A 24,353-nucleotide genomic window follows, 5' to 3' on the forward strand; every position below is an offset into this window, starting at 1 on the left:
GTACTTGATTCTGAGGTGGTTGAACTGATTGGTACTGAGGTGGCGACGCCGTTTACCTAGATATTACAGCTACAGTTAGTTAAGGTATAACAAGGAGTTATAGTTACGCTATAAGGTGTCAGTGTCAGGGTCTGATTTGAGTCTGCGAATAATCGAATATTATAACACTCTATGCTATAAGAGTCCGGTTCTTCTATAACCGGGTATAGAGATCAATCTCTGTAACTATTGAGATTTTGGTGACACTTGTCCATTTATAATTCCAGCAAACTGAGGCGTGTTAGTTTTTTCTATTATTTTTTTTAAAAAAAATTTCTTTTTAATTTTTTACCTTTTTTTTTTCTTTCTCAACGCGGTTTTGGACGAAGAAGACGATGTAGTCGATGATGGCTTCGGAGGGGGTTTTCACACAAATTTCTTCTGATGAATTTGTACGTGAATGTATTGGTGTATCAGTTTCTTCTTTCTTTACTAGATCTACTACTATCTCATTCTCTTTCCTTTTTTCTTCAAGTTTCCTCTTCAACTTTTCATTCTCAGTTTCTAAACTCTCAATCCTCTTTTAGAAACTTCTATCTCTGCATCTTTTAAAGTAATCTCAGTTTTTAGTCTTGACTCCTTTTCACGTAACTCTTCTTACTAGACGAAGTAGTAGGTCGGAAACATCTGGTGGACGTGGGAAATAAACACCGAAAGAACGAGAGAACACTGTTTTCTGTGATGAAGACTTGGTACCAGTAATAGAAACTGGTGATGATGGATTGGGTGGTTGTGGTGTTTGGGTGTTTTGGGTGATGATGAACTTGTTTTCTGTAAGCCCATTCTTGATTTCAACTTTGTCACCATTAAAACAGAGGAATTTAAAGTTTGGGGTTTACTTGTTTTAATATTGGATTGAAGACGTAAAAATTACCCAAAAAAAAAAAAAAAAAAAAAAAAAAAAAAACTAGCAGGGGAAACTTGACGGCTCAGTTTGCTGGAATTATAAGTGGACAGGTGTCACCAAAATCTCAACAGTTACAGAGATTGATCTCTATACCCGGTTATAGAGGAACCGGACTCATGCTATAATATTCAGGTTAGTTTTGCTTGGACGAATAGATGTAATGTCAAGGAACAGTTTATGAACTAGCCCAATAAGCTTGAAACAATGTGTTGAGGGCCTCCACTGGATTGTTTTGTTTAGGGAACTGCTTGTTAATTTTATTCTGTTTGCTAATGTTTAAGGAAGTAGTTTACAATCTGCATTTGGGTAGAATTTTTCCAAGGAGGGTCTGTAAATTTACAGTCTAAAGGTGTGTCCAAACATCCTATTCATAATGTTTTGCAATCCATTTATATATTGTAATAACACAGGCACCAAAGTGCTCTACCCTATTACTCCATTCCATTCCTTTCCATAGTGGACCATTTTTTTTTTTATTTCTTTTCCTTTCCATTAGTAAAATTTTAACAAACACACCATAAGTGTCCAGTAAGGTGGTTTGACAAATAGGCATCAAAGTTTATATAACCCGTTGAAATTTCTTCTCCAGAAACCGATATTTTCAATGGATTTTCATAAAGTCAAAGCATAAGAGCATTCCTAGTGTAGGTCAATATGGGGGGTTTGTGAAAATAGTCACCTCTATTTTGTGGAAAACCAATGTCAAATGCAAAGGTGAATAATTGGTGACTATTTTTCCAAGTTGAAACCAAAGTGAAACCTTCAACCGAGATAGGGGTGATAATTTGGCCTTTAGGCCCTCAATCGCATGTCAAAACCCTCAAAAAAGTGCATGTCAAAACCCTTAAAAGTTGGGCCCTCATGCTTTTTTAGGGGCAAGGGTCTAGGGTCATTTGGCATTCCAAGCCCTCATTTGGCTCTTCCAAGTTGCCCTCGGTACTCATAAGATATATTTTATTTTTTTACATTATATATGTAGGGTACCACAATTATCCCTATTTGAACTAAATATTTTAACTACAAATGATGTTTAATAATAGTAGTTTACCACATATCATATGGGGTATTTTGTAATTTGAGTAAAAGAGGTCAAATATAAAAAGAAAAGTGAACTATGATTATTTTGTGTAAACCCAAAATAGAGATAATAATTTATGTATTATACTATATATTTGTGTAAACCCTAAAAGAAAACCACGTTTTATTGTTATTTTACATTATATTTATGTATTATACTATAATTATCTAAATTGTAAAAAAAAAATCATTAAATTAGTTTTTAATAGGGGATAAATTAGAACATAATAAAACATATGCGCTTTTGTAATTGATTTAATGATATGTATATAAGTCATATATAAAACCAAATCCAACCTAACAACATAGTTAAGTATGAAAAATGTAGATGTTTTAAGAATATCATCTTTTCCACCATCTCTATCTATTTTTTTTAAAGACATAAGAATTAGTTTTGTATACTTAGTTAGAATTTATATTCATAATCAAAGTATGATAAAAATAAATAAAAATTCACAAAAAAAAAAAAAAACTAGTAAAGTATAATTAGACCAGGCCTGACCCGACCCTCATTTGGCCCTCAAAAATGAGGGTCGAGGGGAGGGTTAAGGGCTTAAGTTTTCATGCTTGACCCTACTCGACCCGGACCTCAATACAAAATAGGGGCGGGCTGACCCGGCCTTCAATCATGTGGGCTTTTATGGTTTGAGGGGCGGGCTAACCCGGCCCTATCCTTTTATCACCCCTAAACCGAGATAGTGGCTGACTTGTGAACTTTGGACGGGATGTTGGATTCCATCTCGTGTGTTTTTAAAAAAAAAATCGGTTTTTTTTTTCCGACGGAATGTTTAATTCCATCTTGCATGTTTTTTCGACTTTTTCGGTTTTTTTTTTTTTTTTTAATTTCAAACAAAATGTCAGACGGGATGTTACATTCCGTCTCGATAAAAAAGCCTCCAGACGGAATCCAACATCCCGTTCGAGATTTTTTTTTTCACTTTTGCATTGCACAGCTTCACCTTGTGCATGCTTTTCACCAAAACGGTGATAAGAAGGGAAAAAACTGCTTACGTGGAGGTGATAAGAGGAGGAAAAAATCCACTTGCATTGGGAATGGTCTAAGGGGCTGATCCAAATATTGTATGGCTGCTAACGTGGACGAATCAGATTCACTTGTCCCGTGGACAAGAAATGTATGTATGTCCACAAATTGGTTCTCTTAAATTTAGGGGAGTTTATTGCACCAACCAGATTTACTAGATAACTGCAAGCAGTGGGGATGTGAGCGGAGGTGGAGAAGAGAGGGAGAAATGGGTTTGTGGTGGAGAGAGAGAGAGTTGGGTTTGGTTGAGAAGGAAGGAGGGAGAGGGTGAGGGAGAGCGAAGGAGAAATTGCTTGAGAATGAAGATAAACAAAACCAACCAATTTACTTTTTGGGCCACATGCCCCCCCTCCTGTCCAAGATCATTCACTCCGCTCACTTGATTAGAGTTCGTATAGCAGCCCAGTGGTGGTGTTGGGCCTACTAAAATAACTTTAGGATCATATAGTCATGGGCCCAAGACCAATTTTACCAAAATGCTTAATTGGCATCGTATACAATGTACTACATGATTTTTTACGCAGTTTTTTAAACACTATACTACATTGTACTATAAAATAATTTGCACTTTGATGCTTAGCAATATTTCCGGTCATGGATGTGGCCACACAAAGGTTGCTATGTGTCTGGCCATTTCAACATGTGGCAATAATTACACACATGAACTGTTTTTATTCCACGCAAGAAATTCAAAAGCAAACCCATAACAACTCTTTATCTTCAACATATATATTTTTTTAATTTATTTATTTAATCTTCAATAGTTTCAACCACTGAATATGAGATGAGACAATTCAAGCAACCCATAAACAACCACCAAAAAGAATCAGATAACCAAAAAGAACATTGTAGAATCAAATTAGATTTAAATATCGTATCAAATTATATATTAATCATCGCATGGATCAGGACGACATAAAATCAACAGCCACACAACAGTCTAAACATATATTTGTCAACTAATTAAAACATTTACGCAAAATAATGCGATGTCAAGAAAAATAATTACATGCCTCTGAATCTTGAATACCCAATTCTATCTCAATGAGTGGGTGCAGCTTTGGAAGTAGAAACTCTATTGAGTACGAGTTTCTAGTTAAGAAAGATGATGATAGAAAAGTAGGCAATTAATTATTTAATAGTGGGAGGTAGGGGTGGGAATTTGGCCCTAACGACCCTAGCCCAGCCTTGACCGACCAAACCCCAAACCCTATAAAGCCCTCACAACTAAAGCCCTCATAGAGTTTAGGGCAGGGCAGGGCCTGCCCTAATGCCTTTTAGGGGAGGGCTAGGGCTAAGTAAACTAAAACATAGGCCCGACCCTAATTCAGCCCTCATTAGCCCGACCCTAACCAAGCCCTAGTTATAGTTTCACACTTTCACAATAATGTACATGCACCATAATTGTCAAACTTTTTGTTAAATATTTTCAATTAAAATAACATTGTCCTTTGTAATTTATCACTTACACCCAAGGGTACTTCCAATAACTTGTCTTATATAACAAAAACTTGTCAATTTAGCAACCATGAAGAACAATGAGCACTAACCTAATAAAAATAAAATTTTATTCATTTGATTATCAAATCAAAGTCTAGAACTTATTATTCCCAATTTCTTTTCCCACTTACCTTTATAAATTATATTTTTATTCAAATCTAAGCCAAGTCTAGAACTAAAGGTTTTCTTCCACACCATTAAATCGAAATACAGAGCAGGCATTTGTAACAGAGAAACTAAAAAACAACCTTTGTCATAAAAATGGCATTTGTAATCTCAAACCTTTCTCCATCACTTGTTCAAAAGCCAATATTTTCATTTCCACATACAAAGCTTGAATCACTTTTAAATTAGAAGAAAGGTAATATTATATTCGTTTGAATCTATTATAGAAACAGTTTATGATATTGGAAATAGTTTAACAATTTCCCTGGCCCTTAACCAAAACTATTATGTTTCTTCTTTATATCTATTACTTCTTCCTTTAAAATGATAATATAATTATTTGTCTATGTACTTTTCAATGTTAAATGTAATTTTAGCGAGGTTTGAGTACAAAGGAAGAACAAATTCCGAACTCTCGATGTACTTCAGTTCATTAGATTGTGGATGTACATTTTAAATTGTTGGACTTATCCAGAATTATTACTAGATTGGTAGGACTTTGAGTTTGTAGATCTTTGTACATTTTTGTAATATAAATGAGTTTTAAGAGGGCTTAGGGTAGGGTTAGGGGTTGAAATTTATACTTGTGACCCTGCCCGACCCGACTCTATGCTGACTTTACGGTCGGGCCGATCTGACCTTAATATCTGAAGGGCTTTAAATGTTTAGGGCTAGGCTAGCTCGACCCGGCCCATTGACCCCCCTAAACTGGGAGGGCTGATTAGTGGAGGGGATTGATTAGGAAAAAAATGGAGCTATAATTAAAGTGTGGCCATTATATCATAATTTGATTTTTCATTCTAACGGTTCAGATTAGATATTAAGTTTGTTATGAGAAAAGATATTTATTATTGAATTGGACGGTGGAGATTTAATCTTATTAGGTGATGATATAAACAATAACTCTATGCCGTGTCAGCATGGGTCGTCACCTGAAACAAAACTGACAGTACATCTTATACCATGCCTATTAAGTGTTGAGGATTGCTAGCGTCCTGCCCATTTTTGAGGGTAGGACCATCCTTCCCCTCTAACAGACAAAAAGAATGACTTGCTAACCTTTTCTCTAAGTTTTCTCACACAATCTGAAAATATCCCAAAAACCAATTTTAAACTTCACTGACTTCTCCTCCACACCACAGACCTTTAGAAACATAACCTCATATTTCTCATTGAAATTATAAACTTTATTTTGCTCCTGCTCACCAGTCACTACATAATCAATATCAAGAATCAAATTCAACATTCTTTTTGGCAACCAAACCTCAATTTCCATCACAAAATTAAATTTTGGTGATGAAGAGGATCAAAAATGGTTTGGGATAAATATTCTAGCATAGAAAATTGGAGATATTTTGAACATTGTTTAACATGATAAATGATAAATCATTGGAAAAGAAGAAAATATGTTAAAAATGGGACAAACCAATCTAATCTCAAAAGGAAATAGCCTTGATGTTCATAAATATATCAAATATGCAACATAATTAAGGATGGTTTATTAAAAATATTTCCAAGTTTTTCATTAAGGTGAAATAAATGAAAATTGTTATATGTACAAAATACTAGTGAAAGTCCGTTTTATTCCCTTTGCCTTTACCAAAATATGGTAAAAGTTTTAGTTACTAAAAACCAACATTTTGGTCTAAATTCATTCCGGTGTTCAGTTTTTTTTTTTTTGGTATTTAGTGGGTAGGATGGTATACTACCCCAAAATTAACATAGCATTTCTCATTATTTATATGTTCTTTTTTAGGAGACAACTGCGGATAGATATCCCCAAATCTCTCTCCTTTATATCGGGATATTTGCAAACTACGACTACTCGGCTCCAAAAAAAACTCACGAGAAAAATAAAAATTGATAAGGGCTTCGCCTATTGGCATAATAGCATCACCTAATGCATGCTTCTAGGCTTCTAGCTATAGATTTTGTTTGAAAAATCGTTTTACAATAATTTCAACAAGATATTGCCAATATTTCTTGAATGGAATGTACATCATATGCCAACACATCCATACTGATGATCTCGACTTGTCCAAATTTTAGTAATATCTTGTATGTTAGTATCTCCACCAGCAGGGGAAGTTCTTGCAGATAGCGATGGGGAAGTTAGTGTAGCAAGGGTAGGAGATGAGAGGAGGGAGAGAAGGGTGGAGAACAAAGAGAGAGAGGAGGAGGAAAATGAAAAGAAAGGAGAAGAAGAGAAAAACTACTATAAGGGAGGGGCACGGACACACAACAACCAAGAGTCATTTTACACCCTCTCCCAAAAAAACCAACTCTAGAACGTTTCGCTCACGCTCACTTTATTATTCTCGCATGACAACGGGGTCCCCGATAAGGTGCAGCGGGCAGATGCATTTGGATGCTCGTGATTTGGTGCGAGGTTACGCTTGTAGAAGATTCACGGTACTGATTCGAGGTGGTCGAACCGATTAGTCTTGAGGTGGCGACGCCGTTTGCCTAGATATTACAGCTATGGGGGATAACAAGGAGTTATGGTTACGCTATAAGGTGTCACTGTCAGTGGCTGATTTGAGTCTGCGAATATTATAATACCAATACCTTCCTTTTTTCCGTACTCCATACCATATATTTTAGTCCATCGAATCGGTTGAATTGTTGTTCATATTGAAATGAATCGAGGTTGATGAGGAGTTGGTCAATGATGCTCGAACATGTACTTGTTTTGAGTGCCTATTTATTATCAATCGGTATCTATGGATTGATTACAAATCGAAATATGGTTCGAGCGCTTATGTGTCTTGAGCTTATACTGAATGCAGTTAATATGAATTTCGTAACATTTTCTTATTTTTTTGATAGTTGCCAATTAAAAGGAGACGTTTTCTCAATTTTTGTTATAGCAATTGCAGCCGCTGAAGCAGCTATTGGACTGGAGATTATTGTGTCATCCGGGTCTACTTGTTCTCTTTCTCCCTCATTTCATGTTCTTTCTCTCGATGCTTTGAATAGCCCATATGTTTCTAAGAAAGGAGTGAACAGACGTTCATGATTGTGTCAAACTTGATGCGTCATTGACTTTATTGGAAGTAGAAGGAAGGAGTTTGGTTTCGGTTGTCATGGTGCTACCGCATCGCATGGCCCTTCCACTACTAGAGCCTAGAGAATCAAAAAGAATGGTGACTTTGACTGGAGGGTTAATCAGCGGATATATGGGTTTTATTTCATAATCCAGCCTATCTTACAAGAATAAAGAATAAAGACTTTGACTGGAGATCTTATATCATCGGATATATGGGCCCTTCATTCTATCGATAGTGGAGTAGTCCGGCCGTGGCCCCTTTCGGACGGAACCTTTAAGAAAGGATAAGCAAAGAAGCATCAATAATCATGATGAAGATGATTAGCCATTATTAGATAGGAGCAAGAAAGTGAAAGAGAAATGGGATAAGTAAAATGATTCAAGTACTCAATATTTTTTTGCCCTGGAAAATATGAAAAAGACCAAGTCCATGATTACAGAGATGAGGAACAATGAGGGGGTGCTACTTAGATCACAAGATGGCATCAGCAATTTCATTGTGCATCACTACACAGAGAAATGAAGTAAAGTGGAACATGAACCAGACACAGAGCTTATCCAAAGAATTCCATCCATGATTACTGAAACAGAAAACATTTTGTTGAGCAAGACGCCTGACAAGGAGGAAATTAGGAGGGCAGTGTTTGACCTAAACCCATCTAGTTCGGAAGGGCCAGATGGCTTTTTCTTTCAGCAATGTTGGAACATAGTGGGGCATGATCTGAGAAGTGCAGTTCTTTACTACTTCAAATATTTAAGACTCCCGAAAGGTTTCAATTCTAACTTCCTAGTGCTAATTCAGAAGGATAAAAATGAAAAGAATCTGAATAAGACATATCTGCCTCTCAAATTTTGTCTATAAGGTGATCACAAAGATTCTAGCAACCAGATTGAGTCCTATTGCACAGAGGGTTATTTCGAAGAAGCAGTATGGATTTTTCAGTCAGTCAAAGAAACTCTCAGGAAGCTATTGCACTAGCTTCCGAGCTTGTCAATGAGCTCAAAACTAAAAGATTTGGAGGGTATCAAGCTAGATATTTCTCAAGCATTTGATACCATGGACTGGGATTTCTTGTGGACTGTTTGCAGCAGTTTGGATTTGGGAACTCATGGATCAACTGGATAAAGGGAGCCATCTCAAGCAACTGCATTTCCATTATGTTTAATGGGGGGCCTATAGGCTACTTCTCCGCTCAAAGGGGGCTCAGACAAGGAGACCCCTTGTCACCTCTTCTCTTTGCTTTTGCTGAAGACTGTCTTAGTATTTGTATTCATCACATGATCATGGAAAGGAAAATACAACCAATGACTCTTTCTTAACTCAAGCATCTCTTGCCCATCACACCTCATGTTTGCTGATGACATATTCCTCTTCAGTAATGCTAATATTAGATGTGTCAAGAATCTGGTAAAGCTTCTAGACAAATACCAAAGTGCTTCAGGCCAATGCATCAACAAGGACAAGGTTTTTCTCAGTCCAATGATCATAAGGAGAAAGCAGAACATTCAAGATACACTGGGGATCAAAGAAGGAGAGTGCCCAGAAAAAGCTTTTTTGGTTCCTATATTCATGGGGAGAGTAACTAAAGCAGCTCTGGCACCTCTAGTGGGTAGGTTTCATTGAGAGCTACCCACTGGAAGGTGCGTGAGATGTTTCTTGTTTTTTATTCTTTAGTTTATAAATCATCATCATTTATATTATTTAAAATAGAAGCATTTAACATAATACCAATGAGGCAAGCAGCAGAAAGAGAAAGTCCAACTTAGGCGTCAGGCTTGAGTTTCCTCCGATTGATTGAGTCGGTGGGGAAGTGAGCTGATCTCGCCCTTGTTGATCCGGTTGAAGATAGTTATCACGATGTAGCAGGGTCTGTCTGCTCCAGTCTATGACCTACCGTTTGCTTTGCTTTGCTAAGACGCCTAAGAAAAAAAAGACAGGTGGCATAGCGATCCCTACCAATACGACTCCGCATCTCGTCCTCAACTCATTCCGACACTGTGAGATCCTATGGTCATGCCTTAGTCCGAAGGGCTATAGGGCTTTTTGGCATTATTAAGAAGACTCTCCACCTATTTCATTGTGTGTTTACACTCCTTCTGCGCTTATAGTATATAGCGTAAGACTTAGCTTGCTCCGAGCCATCTTGTTAAGGAAGGGCGGCTAGGGTCTACTTTTATCATCTGCTTGAAGCCTCTCACTCCTTATAGGTACCGACCCGACCTTAAGATTGATCTTTTGGGAAAGCTACTGCCTTCCATACTTTCATCTAATCTCGGATATCAATCGGTGCCTAGAGAGGACCCTTCTAAGGTTCAATTCCTCTGGATGCGAGGAGGGGTGAAATAAGAGAATTCAAGTCAATGATCAGCTGCTTTCCCCGAGGTTATCCCACCCAGGCGGTAGCATTGAACTACCATCAAAGGATCCTTATATTTATAAATAGGGTTTCATCAAAGCATAACCGGGCTATTTTGTTTTGTACCAGCCAAGCCCCGGATGAAAATAAGGCAGCTTGAAATGCCAGCCCGCCCCTCTGCGATCGAAGACCAATTCGACCCCGCATCTGCCTGCTAGAGATGCTTGATATGCGCTAGCCTATCCTGCATATGAGACGGATTACTCCTTTCTTCTATTCTAGCCTCACCTCCCCCAGGGAATGCTACTTGAAACAGGTGGGGACAGCAAGGCCTCCCGATCCTCCGACAAGAAAACAACCCTGTTGGTTGGCAACGTTGTTACCAGGAGTTGACATTGTCAAGGGGTAATTAGCAGTAGAATGGCTGCTGCCACATGTGTCACAAGAGAGATGGCTACTGAAAGTAGAATTCATGCTAGGGCAAGCATAATCCTTATGCCCCTCTTCTCCGCATGTGGTGCACTAGTTGTCATTCAGTTCAGCGAGCTCCTTTAACTGGGCACGCTTGTGCTCGTTCATTCCATCAGCTACTGGAATTAGTAGCTTTGCAACCATCCCCACTGCCGCATCCAGCGATTTCTGGTTATCTGCCTCTACCAAGACATGCAAGTCATCGTTATCAGACGGGCTTCTGGTTTGCTTTTCTTTCTTTGATAGAGCCTTTACCCCTTAACTTAATCCTAGCTCTAGTCTCCTTCTCATTTCAGCCACCGGAATGGAGGAAAAGAGAGAAGATGCTGCCCCGGACTCGTAATTGAGAGTTTCTTCTTTTTTTATCCCTAGACTTTTCTGTAATTTGAGGACTCTGACGATAGATTGGTGCTTTGAAGGTACAAACCGTGTTCTTGTCTACTGAAGGCAGTGATTGAGTGAAACAATGCATGTAGCTTATTAAGTGAGCTTTGAGTTGGGGACAGTACGCTCTCGAGCAAAGAATTCACGGCTAAAGCAAAGAAAGGGAACAACGGCTAAAGCCTTGGCTTTCAGAAGGACTACTTCTTAGCTCAGCTTTGCTCGGGCTCAGCTGCTGGACCTATATCAGTTTGAGAGAGTAGTTCTGTCAGGCGGGTTTCATTCTGTGTAGGCAGTCTTGTTTATGGCCAACAAATCCCTTGCTTGTTTGGTGGTTGCAATTGTCTTAGGTGTCAATGGTAAGTAGGAAGAGTAGTGTATGGGTGGGCTCACCAGGCCTGGACAGATATCCTTTTTCTAGTGTAGTTCCGACCTGCTAGCGTAGGCGGATAAGCAGCCGTAGCACTCCAGTTCAAGTCGAGGCAGATAGGGAAAGTGAAAACGAGAAGGGGAGAGCTCAAAGGCGGGATCTGATCTTCGAAATGGAAATGCCAAATAGCCTTAGGCGACTTTAGGCTAAGATGGCCATTTTCCACTGTCTGATGAAGGCCTTAAGGTTCAGAATCTCGTTATGCCTGCTGTTCTTTTCAAGAGACAACGCACTAGGACTCTCGGAGTAGTGATCCGGTTAAAGAAAAGAGGTTGGTGAACCATCCCGCATTTCTGTTCCTGACCGGGTGTAGGATGGCTTATTGACGTTGCCCCGTACCTTCTTTGAGAATCAAGATTGTTGAGTGGCATCTGTTCCTAAGTTAGCAGGGTGTAAAAGCTCTTTTGCCCCGAACTCCATTCAGTCATTAAGGAAGGAGCACGAACCCTCAACGTCAGTAGGGGAGTCAAGAATGGAAGGGGTAACCATTGCAAGTAAGGCAAGCCTGCCTAGTGTAGTACGACTTGAACTGTAACCCCCGATTGCTGGTGGTTAGCGGACTCGTAATTGATAGTTTCTTATGAATGGAGATGCCTATGGGGCCTACCTATGACTGATTTTCCTTACAGGTCCGAAAGGCATCAGATGCCTGGGCACATATCTGCCTCTGGTGATGGGACAGATGGATCGAATGCAGCATAGGGTGGCAGCTGGTGGGGATTAATATGGAGATGGCTTCGAGCCTTCACTGAACGACGGGAATACCAATCGAGACTAGGGGAGGTGGCCTCATATCCCGTCCCTGGTTACGGCTCTCCGGAAGCAGAGTATACGGGGATGGCAGATGGATTTGAAGTTGAGGGAAACCTGAAGGACAAAAGAAAGAGATTCATTTTGAGATGCAGATTCCCCCCTCCCGCTTTTTTCCGTCCAACCTGGAATCAAATCTATTCCTTGGGTGGTGGAACTATCGATTGAGCTTTCTCTCGCTTAATTCAATAGGGCCTTAGTAGACTAGACCGGTTTTAATTCGACAACTCGATCACTTCTTCCTTTGCTGGAATTGCCATCTTTGCTGCTCTCGGCTTCTGAATTCGTACCTTTCAATAGCCAGTCTAGAAGCCCTAATGTTGTAAAAGGGAATGAAGGGAGGGGGTCTTTAGACACTCGACTGAGTTGGAGAGGATCTTTAGATGAAATGTCACCAAATGCTACTCAGGTCGTAATAGATAGACTTTTTTTTCTAACAATGCTGGAATTATTTGAAGCTGTCATACAATTTTTGAGGGCGACTCAAGAGGCTTTGAGCGCGGCTCAAGAGGCGCTTCCGCAGGCGCCAGATCCAATGTCAAGCAATAGAGGACTTTCTTCCGCCGCCTAAGATCCTGATCCTCGAACCTAGCACGATCACCATCCGTCTTCCATTTTCGTTCTCTTTTCCGCCCAAGAAGATGGAAAAAAAGGGTAGTAAAAATTCCATTTGGGTTCCACTCCTTTTCTTTCTTTCTTCTTCCTCCTCCCTTGCTCTCTTTCAGTCCTTGACTCTGGGCCTCTATTCTATAATAGAAGTGGTTTGAACCTGCATTCTTCAGATCGGGTGATGCTTATGATGGGTCAACCAATTCTTCTCCTTACAGGTCTTCGTCACGCGGCGCTACTGCTACTCACAGCTTGCTCTACCTTCGCTGCTACTATGCTAGCTGTCCTTTGGACCATTTCAGGTCCTCATAGCTGCTAGATGGAAGAATCTATCTCAGTGGTCTACTTATCTATGCCGGAGTTATCATCTAAGCTCAGGGCTTCATTCAGTCTCATCTATGTCCTAAGGCTCACCGGCTATCGGTGTCAAGGCTCATCCGATCATGTGTGGAGTCGGTGAAGGAGATCGGCTTTTCTCTTTGCCTTTGCGTGCATTGCTTCCTTCCTCTCCGGATTTCGATCTGCACTCTTCGTCTTTCTTTCAATCAATCATTCGTGGAATTGTTTTTTCACTTCCTTGCCCTCTTGCCTGAATCTAGTAATTGCGTATGTATAGTAGCAAACAACATACATCGTAGAATAAGGATCGTTTCTCATTCCATTTCTAGTTGAGTCATGAAACCCGTGTTTTTTTTATTAAAAAAGAGAGAATTCAATAAATTTTAATGATATTTGATTGAATTCGTCAACTCATTCACAGGGATGCTGCTTATATTATTTCAGCTTTGCTTTTTTTATTTTTGTTTCCGCTTCCCTCTAAGCTGCAAATGAACCGGCACGCCATCTGCTCGTTCCCTACCGAGTGAAGGATCCGGTAGAGAGGCGAAAAAAAGAGCAGCGGGTTCATCTGAAGAAGCACCGAATGCTGGAGAAAGGGTGGAGGATGTTGGAGAAAGAAGGGACTCACCCAACCAGTAAGTGATTGTTAATCTCCCGGGAAAGACTGATTTCGCCTAGCATTTCCTCAACCTATAGTAGCGGTCGAGTACCCTCGTTCCTTGCGCCGAAGTGTCTCTCCGTCATGCATGTGTTAGGCAGCGCCGTAGAAAGTCTACTTTATTGCAGCTTTACTTTGGGGCGAGAAAATAAAGAAAAACACCAGGAGGAAAATCCGAAACGTCGAAAAGGAAACTCCTTTGCCCAAACCATCAACAGCGAAGAAAACATGCGAAGGGGACCTTCCAGACTTGTCGTTCCTTTAAAGGGACACATCAGATGAAGAATATGATCCGGGTTACAATCCTTATAAGGAAATACGCCACCCAAGTCCTATGCTATAATATTCAGGTTAGTTTTGCTTGGACGAATAGATGTAATGTCAAGGAACGCTTATGAACTAGCCCAATAAGCTTGAAACAATGTGCTTGAGGGCCTCCACTGGATTGTTTTGTGTAGGGAACTGCTTGTTAATTTTATCCTGTTTGCTAATGTTTAAGGAAGTAGTTTACAATCTGCATTTGGGTAGAATTTTTCCAAGGAGGGTCTGTAAATTTACAGTCTACAGGTGTGTCCAAACATCCCATTCATGATGCTTTGCAATCCATCTATATATTGTAATAACACAGGCACCAAAGTACTCTGCTCTATTACTCCAACAGAATCATTATTAAAACTCTTAATCGCCTGTCTAAATAAATTAAATTGTTGACCATATTCTTAGGGTGATTTTGGACATACCCAACAAAACACTCCCGTATTCCAACTTTAAAATAAATAAATAAAATGATTTTAGACACATTTAGCTTCCTAAATCACTTTTTATTTTATTTTATTAGGCGTATTCAGATATTTATTGACTAAAACAAGTTATTTACTCTAGGTGATTCAGTTGTAGAAGAAAAAGACAATATTTGTTTGTTTTTTTTTTTTTTTTTTTTCTTCTAATAACCTCTTATTCTTTTATCTCATCAATAAACATGCAAACACCCACTTTTAATTTGAATCAATCATATCAAAATAATGAGGATGAATACCAACCGAATGAGGATGAAGAAAAAAAATTCAAAATCAAATTTTGACGAAATTTGAGAAACCTTCACAAATATTTTAAGCAAGTCGATGTTAAAGAGCTGCTGCTTGCAAGGGGAGAACTCATGGGCTGAGTATATGCCTGACACTAATACACTCTGAATACGCCAACTTTTCAGCGACTTAGTGTTGATATTTCAAAAAATGCTGCTGTTTTAGTGATCATGATTTTGTACTATGTTACATATTGCAAATGTGAGCCCTAAAGCGACTACTTATATGGTAAATACACAAAAATGTATCAGAGGATAGTGTGTCAACGGTGAGCTTTCTTTTAGGAGGAAACTTCTCTACAACCTGCTTTTGTAAATCCATGAATATCGAACCCTTATGCGCATATAATTTTTGAAGGTATATCACTGAAAGCTCGCTAAAGCTAGCAACCGCAAGATCAGCTTGCACCAATTCATACCTGCTTGTTCAGACAATAGTTAGTTTTAGACGCGAGGGTATTCAAGCTTTCAAGAAAATAGCTCTTCGAACAGGACAACAGAAAAGAAGAAATGGAGGGTGTAAAGGGTAAAAGGGGTGTTTTAGTTTTCCTATACATACAAAGGAAGAAGGAGAATGGGATAAGGTTTTAGAGAGACCGAGTTCACTGATGAGCGAGCTGCCTACATATCTTCTTTTGATTATGAAGGGAGAGAAGAATCAGGTCTCACGTAGTTCATGTAGGTGGTATTTATAGACACTAGGGGGTGTTGATCCCTGAGACACGTGTACTGACATGTACACATGTAAGGTGGAGATTATGAAGGTGTGTTAGGTTGGTTTTGGTAGGAATTGTGTGATGATTGGGAGTGGGTGTAGTAGTTTATATTTCACGGTGATTGGAAGTACAGGTAAGGCTTTGGTGATGATTACATCTGAATTAGGGATAGTGTCTTTATTCGGAGCGTTCTGCCTTAGGTCGTTCATTCGTCTTGAAGCATTCTTGAGCGAGCTGACGTGTACCACCTACATGAAGCAAGCTGCTCACAAAGCGATCTTGGGGGTCGGTGACCTGAGTTTGTTGCGGTCCCTGCTTATGCTTAACGCGTACTTAATATTCTTTAATGAGAATATTACTCCCTTACACAGCCCCCTCTCAGTAGATTGTGTTGTACTTTGAAGCGATCTGCTGAGAGAAAACGACAGTACGTGTTGAGCATGAGTGGAAGAGCGGGCGATGTAACTGGAACTGACTGTCGTATCGTAAGGGTCAAATCGTGAAGCTGAGGTCGCAACGAAGGGTCGATTCGTGTTGGAGGACGACTTGATGGAAAAAAAAAAATTGGCATGTGGTTGGCACGTGACAGAATCATAGCAGTTCTTGAAGAAACGTGTTGCCGCATTTTTCGAAATCTTGAAAAGACAGGTCCTTCAGACACGTGTGCGGGCTAGGGCGTAGGCTGTAATCATAACTCCTTGGTAACTGAACGGGCAGTTTGCACAAAATCAAATTTGGGACAACTGAAAAGTTATTTCCTGTTTTCTTCTTCAGCAAAAATGCAAGCTAGGATTTCTCAGGTGAGTGTTTACTACTGCCTTTGCATTTTCAGTTTTCTTTCTTCTTGTACAAGTGTTGTGTGTTTAGTAGGTAGGTCAGTGTTAGGTTTTATTGTCTAAGCTTGGGTATTTGGTAAGAAGAAACCGTAAAAATGTCTGACTCTGACGATACTCGATCTGAAGAGGTTCGGGAGATCTCTTTAAGTTGTGGTGAGTATGATGAAGATAAAGAAGAGTCAGTGAGTCTTGGCAGTCAGTCTGAGCATGGTGAGTGAGGAAGTTAGGGAAGACGAGGGTAGTGTACGATCTGACTCTGTTGGTGCTGTGGCAAGCACTTCAGGTCGTGATGAGGGGTCGTCTTCAAGTGGGTTGCCCCCTAGGACGGTGGATCGACTTGCAGCGAGAGCGTTCCCCGAACTAAGGGCAACTTATGGGATAGACATACCCAACCTGGAGATATACGAACCAGAGCCGCGTGAAAATGTGCGGAGTGAGGAATATAACCCTCCAAACGGTGGGATTATAATCTGCGAGGGTCAGCTGAGAGCGTATATGTGAATACCGTTCTCGAAGTTGATTTGTGATTTTTTAGCTGAATATTGGAAATCCCCTTGTCAGTTTGTTGGTAACACCTGGCGGCTGTTCAGGGTGTTCGATCTATTGAATGCTAGTGGTGAATACCACATAGGGGTATCTGATATTATGGAACATTTTATTGTAAAGCGATCTCGCAATTTCAACTTTAGCTTGCAAACTTTAAGTGGGCATTCTAGTGTTATGGATGGTGTAAGCAATGAGGCTTGGAAGAGGAGGCCGTTGTTGTTAGTTGGAAACTACTATGCTGGAGGATGTAGGTTGCAAACTAGGATTTACAACATTTCGGTGGGTGGAGTGCGTTCGTTTATAGTTTTGTTAGCTCGGTTATTGTTATTCTGACTGACATGGGTTTTTGTTGTGTTTGCAGATTACGCTGCCAAGAAATGAACTGAGCGGGGGGAGATAGAGAAGTTTGCGAGGTTGACTCGGTTTGAGAAGCGAGTGAAACTGCCTGAAGTTGCTCATTTCTTTGTAGAAAAGGGGGGTCCGGTGATCAGGGAGAAAAGGAGAACTCAGAAGAAAAGGGTGCGAGGTCAAGCTAGTGAAGGAGTGATGGAGAAATGAACGAGCGATCTAATAACCAGGGAAGATAGGAACCGAGGCGCGACCGGTGGTAAAACGACATTTGGAGTGCTTTGGTGGGTCGGGTTGGCGAATTTGATGGGGTCGATTGACGCGACTTTATAATTTGGAGAAGGTGGTCTTCAACCTCGCGTCTTGAGCGATTCGTTGAAAGGAAAGCCGACGAGCGTCGAGCGGGGATCTTTGCAAAAGGTCGCCAAAGCGCAAAGCATGCGGTTGGGGACAGTTCAAAGACGGGCGGTTACGGTGGTGGTCGAGTTGGCGGTACAGCCACTCGCAGTACTCGGTCAAAACCGGAACAGGTTCTGGACTTGGCAACTTTTGGAGCTAGGCCGAGCTCTTCCCCTGTGGTGCGAGAGCCTAGTCCGCTGGCGAAGGCGAATGGTCCCCGTAAGGTGAGTGGGAAGTCCACTATGACTGCTGATGACTTGGAGTCACAGCTAGTGTACTTGGATGAACAGGGGGTGCAGCGGACTGTGAGGCGAACTGACTATAGCTTCAGGTCGAGTAAGGTATCGACTTATTTGCTTGAACATATAGCTCTAGATGGCAACCGTAAAGAGCTGGATGAGAAGGGGCTGGCTGATAACCTGAAGCGGATGGAAGTCGTGCAATGTCTAGTACATGGAATTGTCCCGCTTTGATTTATTCGTTTGCTTATGAAACTTCCTGCGAACTAACTGTTAGTATATGTATGTGAATGCAGCTTGTGAGTGGGTTTCAGAAGCTAAAGGAGATTGCCCAATTTATTTGAGTCGGATAGAGAGCGTGTGGTGAAGTTGATGACGATGAGTGAAGAATATTATTGACGCCGTTAGGATTAGGATGGGCCGAGGAGCTTGAGGAACTGAAGAAAACGCATCAAGCTCTTAGTTTGGCGAAGATGTTGAAGGATACTGAGGCAGATGAACTGAAGCTGAAACTACGGGTTGCTGAAGAGAACGTCAATGCGGCTACTGTGGAAATTGGTAGGTTGAATGACTACTCCCTGCACTACAAGGGAGTTGCTCAGGACGCTACGAAAGCTTACGACGTTCTGGATGCTGAGTTTGTTGATTTGGAGGTCGCTTACAATGCCTTGAAAGAGGAGCATGAACGTGGGGCTCCTTGTACCTCAGTGATACAGGTACAAGGAGGTGCGAGTGATGCTCCTGTTTCTACGGTCGTTGCTCAAGAGGTGGTTGCGCCTCGAACTGAAGCTGCTTCGTCTGATGTACTTGTGAGTCTAGATGTGGATGGTGTGTCAATTGTGGTTGAGGGGAGGGATGCTAAAGTTGATGATTCGCTGGTGGCTAGGGATTTGGTTGTCCTACCTGAAGCGGGCGAGCTGTGAGATTGGTTTGCTGGTTTTAATGTTTGTAAGTTGTGATACAATAGAGTTGGTTTCCCGGGGTAACATGAGCAGTTCGTCTTTCTTGGTTCTGTTTGTTAACATGTTGAACGATTTGGTGCCCCGTATGATGGTGAATGGTTGTTAGCCGAGCTGGATTTTCTGAGTAGACTCAGCAGCTCGGCTAAGATGGGAACTGTGGTCTAGGTGTGCCCGACCAATTCATCTTTTGCTTATATGTTATGTTTGTTGCTTGCTTCTCTGTTTTGTTTTTCTTTTGCATGGTTGAATGTATGATTGGCGAGATTGCTGTATCTATGTGATTGCATAGACGACTCCTTGCAAGAGTAGGTGATTTTCAAGTAATCTGTATTCTTGAATGAGTGTCTTGTCTTTAAATTGTCCTTAGCGTTGTAGGTTGCACGTAATGAGAGTTATTAGCTCGTTACGAACTGCGGGTAGAGTATGACGTATGTTGTGTTTTTCATTCTGGAGAACGGAAATATTTCCGCACGTGTGTGACACGTGTAGAAAAATGAGCGGTTAGAAATGTGTAATGATGGCTGCCAGGTAGCCTAACGATTGGCGTCTCGATGTAATTATGATGTACCTAGGAAGATACGTTATTTTATAATAAGTAGAACTGTTCGTAGAAGAGCAAATGCACCTGTTGCTGCATCTCCTCTGCTTCAAACTGTTGTGCTTCATTTTCTTCGGTGCTCACTCAGGTACGTTTGCTTCCATTTTTGGCTATACTTTTTGAACAGAAACTTGTGTCTTGGCTGTTAACTCGTATAGTGCCATTCCTGTTTGTAGATTTCACTATGGCCAGGTGCCACAAATATACTAGGGGAGAAGGGAGTTTGAGAGAGACCTCCCCTCTGATAATGGAAGAAATGGAGTTCCATCCTCATGTGCATGGTGACCGTGGTAAAAAAAAGGTTGTTGCTTCAAGGGCAAAAGGCAACAAGCGACCTAGGAAAGCAGGTCGCTCGACTGGTAAAATTGTATTCGGATCGCCCCGGCAAGTGGATGATACCGATCGGGCTTCTGATGAGCGTAGCGACCTGGGCCAAGGCCTCCTCGTTCATGTTCTCATGCTTAAACAACAACAAAATATATATACAAACTTCATGCGTATACATTAATTTCATCATTATTTCAAAAAAGAACCCATTCTAAGTTTTATCTATCTAAATGTAGGCATTTTCTACAAAAAAAAATCAGAAATTTCAACATAGACTTAAACCACAAACAACAATTAAAAATATATGGATTAAGGAATGATGAAGAAGACCAAATAGACCAAATATTTCACAATTGCTAAAATGAGAATTTATATCCATTGCATTAGATCAGGTCTGCCACCAAATGAATGCTAACGTACTGACTCAAATATGTTCACCTGTTAAATAGCATAATAATCGTCATCATCATCAACATCAGCCCGAGATTTCTGAACCAATGGAGCAGGAGCCCAATAAACTTGAGACTCGACTGATCCTTATTATTATTAGAGGCTAAATTCTTAAAAGATCCTTATTATTTAGAGGCTAAAACAATATAAAAATATTAGGAGGGGTTGATTATAATTTCAGTGACGTGAATGAGATTTTCTAAATTATTTAAAATAATATGAAAACTAATTTTAATTTCAGTGAGATAAAAGAGTTTTTTGTAAATTATTTAAAATGGAGGGAGCTGATTAGAATAATTGAGAGAGGTGTTTCTAAATGATAAAACATGAGAGATTAGAAATCTACTATCTATATACTAAAGTAGAGACCCTAAGAGTGATTTTTCTCTCTCCTAGGTGGCACTCTAATATTAAAGCTTTTGAGTCTACTATGCCACGTGTAATTAGAGTTTTTGAGTCTAATTAAAACTCTTCGGATGTGTATATCCACCTCTCTCTATATCTCTGAATTCTAATATTAAGGCGTTTGAAGAAGTGCACTTATTAAATTGTTTGAAATTTCCTAATGCTCTACTATCTATTATCTCTATTATCTATATACTAAAGCAGAGACCTCTAATATAAAATTTTCTCTCTCCTATGTGGCACTTTAATATAAGAGTTAGTTTTTTCTCTTTCTTATGTGACACTCTAATATGAAAGATAGTCTTTTCGAATAGCCTACAATCCCACGTATATGAGTTTGAGTGTATTTCTAATTCTTATATTTGCAGAGTTTGAGTTTATTTCCAATTCTTATATATTTGATCAAATAAAAAAAATGCTAAAAAATAGGTGATTTATAAAAGGTAATTTCATATTACGAATCAAACATTTTTAGTGTTCTAATTCTTATATATTTGATCAAATAAAAAAAAATTGCTAAAAAATAGGTGATTTGTAGAAACTAATTCCCTATTACATATAATACAATTTTAGTGTCTATGATAAAGCACCGACTTATTTCGAATATATCCTTAACACGGCCTCAAAACATAGTTAAAAACAATTATACAAAAAATAACATCACAAAATATATAATAGAAAATGAAAAAAAAAAAATAATAACGACAAAGCAATAATGACAAATATTTTAAAAAATATATAATACTGAATGAAACTAACGTAAAAAAAACAATTAATGGGGAACAGAAAACTGAATGCAAATGCATCAAACTAACCTAAAATAATATTTAACGGGAAATCAGAAACTTGATGCAAATGTAAGCATTAAACTAATCTTAAAAAGTAATTAATAGAAAATCGAAAACTGGATACAAATGCATTAAACTAACCTCAAAGAATCATTAACGGAAAATCAAAACTTGTATGTAAATACATCAAACTAACATAAAAAAATAATTATTAGAAAATTGAAAACTGGATGCAAATGCATTAAGCTAACCCTCAAAGATTAAATTAACGGGAAATTGGAAACTGGATGCAACTGCATTGAACTACCCTCAAAGAAAAATTAATTATAAATTGGAAACATGATGCAAATGTGTGGAACTAATCTCAAAAAATAAACTAGATGCAAATGCATTGAACTAACCTCAAGAAATAATTAACGGGAAATCGGAAACTGGATGCAAATTCATTGAACTAACCTCAAACAATAATTAACGGAAAATTGGAAACTAGATGCAAATACAATTTTAACAAATAATAAACAAGAAATTGGAAACTGGATGCAAATGCATTAAACTAATCTCACGGAATAATTAACAGAAAATCAGAAACTGGTTGCAAATGCATTGAACTGACCTCAAATAATAATTAACAGGAAATTGGAAATTGGATGCAAATGTATTTAACTAATCGAAAAAAATAATTAATGAGAAATCAGAAACTGGATGCAACTGCATTGAACTGATCTCAAAAAATAAATAACGGAGAATTGGAAATTGGATGTAACTGCATTGAACTAACCTCAAAATATAAATAACGGAAAATCAGAAACGGGATACAAATGCATTGAACTAACCTCAAAACATAGTTGGGTTATATGTTGTAGGAATGTCTCGATAAGTATAGTTTTGCATTTAAATGGTGTTTATCTTATCTCTTTCCGTATGAATGGTAACTCTTTGCTATTTAAGTAGTTTCAATATATATGAACTTCACCTTATTAGGCAATCTTACAAAACTTCAATCAAACTTCTATTATTAAACAATAAAATGAAGTTGAAGAGTTTTATCAAAGATGAGTTTTTTTTTTTTTTAATGGAGAGTGGGGTTTTCACGTTATAAGAAATTTGGTTAAGTGATCAATATAATATTAATATATAATAGTTCTTCATATTAGCAAATATTTTTTAGAATAATTAATATAACAATACCCGTTCGTAGATAATCTTTGAAGATTCCACATAGTGAGTCATGCATAATTTAAAGAATAATTAATGGGAAATCGAGAACTAGATAATCTTCGATGATCCCACATAGTAAATCAAGCATAATTTACTTTTTATGTCATGTTTGCAAGGATACTACAAATAGATCAGTAGAAGTTGGTATTACACACCACATTGGATAATTAAAAAAAAATCGAAAACTGGATTCAAATACATAACTGAGCTCAAAGAGTAATTAACGGGAAATCAGAAACTTTATGCAAATGCATTAAACTAAACTCAAAAGTAATTAACTAGAAATCAAATTTTAGGGTGCAATTGCATTAAAATAACGTTAGATAATAACTAACGGGAAATTAGAAATTGGATGCAAATCCTTGAAAAATATTTAACGGGAAATCGGAAACAGTATGCAAATACATCAAACAAACCTTAGATAATAATTAATGGGAAATCGGAAACTGGATGCAAATGCATTGAACTAAACTCAAAAAATAATTAACATAAAATAAAAAACCGAATGCAATTGCATTGAACTAACCTCATAGAATAATTTGTGGGAAATCGGAAACTAAATGCAAATGCATTGAAATAATCTCAAAGAATAATTAACGGGAAATCAGAAACTGGATATAATTGCATCGAACTAACCTTAAAACATAAATAATCATAAACTAGATGCAGATATATTGAACTAACCTTAAAGAGTTATTAACGGGAAATCGGAAACTGAATCCAAATGCAATTAACTAATCTCAAAGACTAATTAACGAAACATTGAAAAATGGATGAAACTGCACTGAACTAACCTAAATGAATAATTAACGGGAAATTATAAATTTGATGTAATTGCATTTAACTAACCTGAAAAAAATAATTAACAGGAAATCGGAAACTTGATGCAAATGCATTGAACTAACCTCAAAGAACAATTAACATAAAATCGGGAATTGGATACAAATGCATTGAACTAGCCTCAACGAATAATTAATGGAAAACAAAAAATTGGATGCAACTGTATTAAACTAAAATCAAAGATTAACTAACGATAAATCAGAAATTGGATGCAAATGCATTGAAATAACCTCAAAAAATAGTTAACTGCATCACACTGACCTCAAAGCATAAATGTCCGTTTTTTTTGCCTTCTCACATGAGTAATTACGAGTAATTAGGAACCCAAAACAAAAGTGAGTTTATAAAAACATACTCTTACATGTATGCAAACTGTATATAAATTATAAACTACCGAACTAACCTAGAAAAACAATTAACGGGAAATCAGAAACTTGATGTAGATATATTGAACTAACTTCAAAGAGTAATTAATAAGAGATTGGAACCTGGATGTAAATGCAATGAACTAATCTCAAATACTAATTAACTAAAATATAAAAACTGGATGCAACCAAGCATCTTGAAGTTAACCTTAATGAATAACTAACGAGAAATCATAAAGTGGATATAATTGCACTGAATTAACCTCATATAATAATTAATGGGAAATCGAAAACCTGATGCAACTGCATTGAACTAACCTCAAACAGTAATTTATGATAATTTGGAAACTGGATGCAACGTACTATATTAAACTAACCTCAAAAAATAATTAATAGAA

General features: G+C 38.4%; 1 long non-coding RNA gene across 1 annotated transcript; it reads left to right on the forward strand.

Annotated features, from left to right (window-relative positions):
* The first annotated feature begins 244 nt into the window (after positions 1-244).
* Positions 245-14,457, forward strand: LOC147500645 (uncharacterized). The gene is made up of 2 exons (XR_015196458.1): positions 245-1,078; positions 14,185-14,457. It is a non-coding gene; the product is annotated as an uncharacterized LOC147500645 (long non-coding RNA).
* Positions 14,458-24,353: the final 9,896 nt, after the last annotated feature.

The sequence above is a fragment of the Coptis chinensis genome, chromosome 5, assembly GCF_015680905.1.
Source record: "Coptis chinensis isolate HL-2020 chromosome 5, ASM1568090v1, whole genome shotgun sequence".
In the NCBI taxonomy this organism is placed as follows: Eukaryota; Viridiplantae; Streptophyta; class Magnoliopsida; order Ranunculales; family Ranunculaceae; genus Coptis; species Coptis chinensis.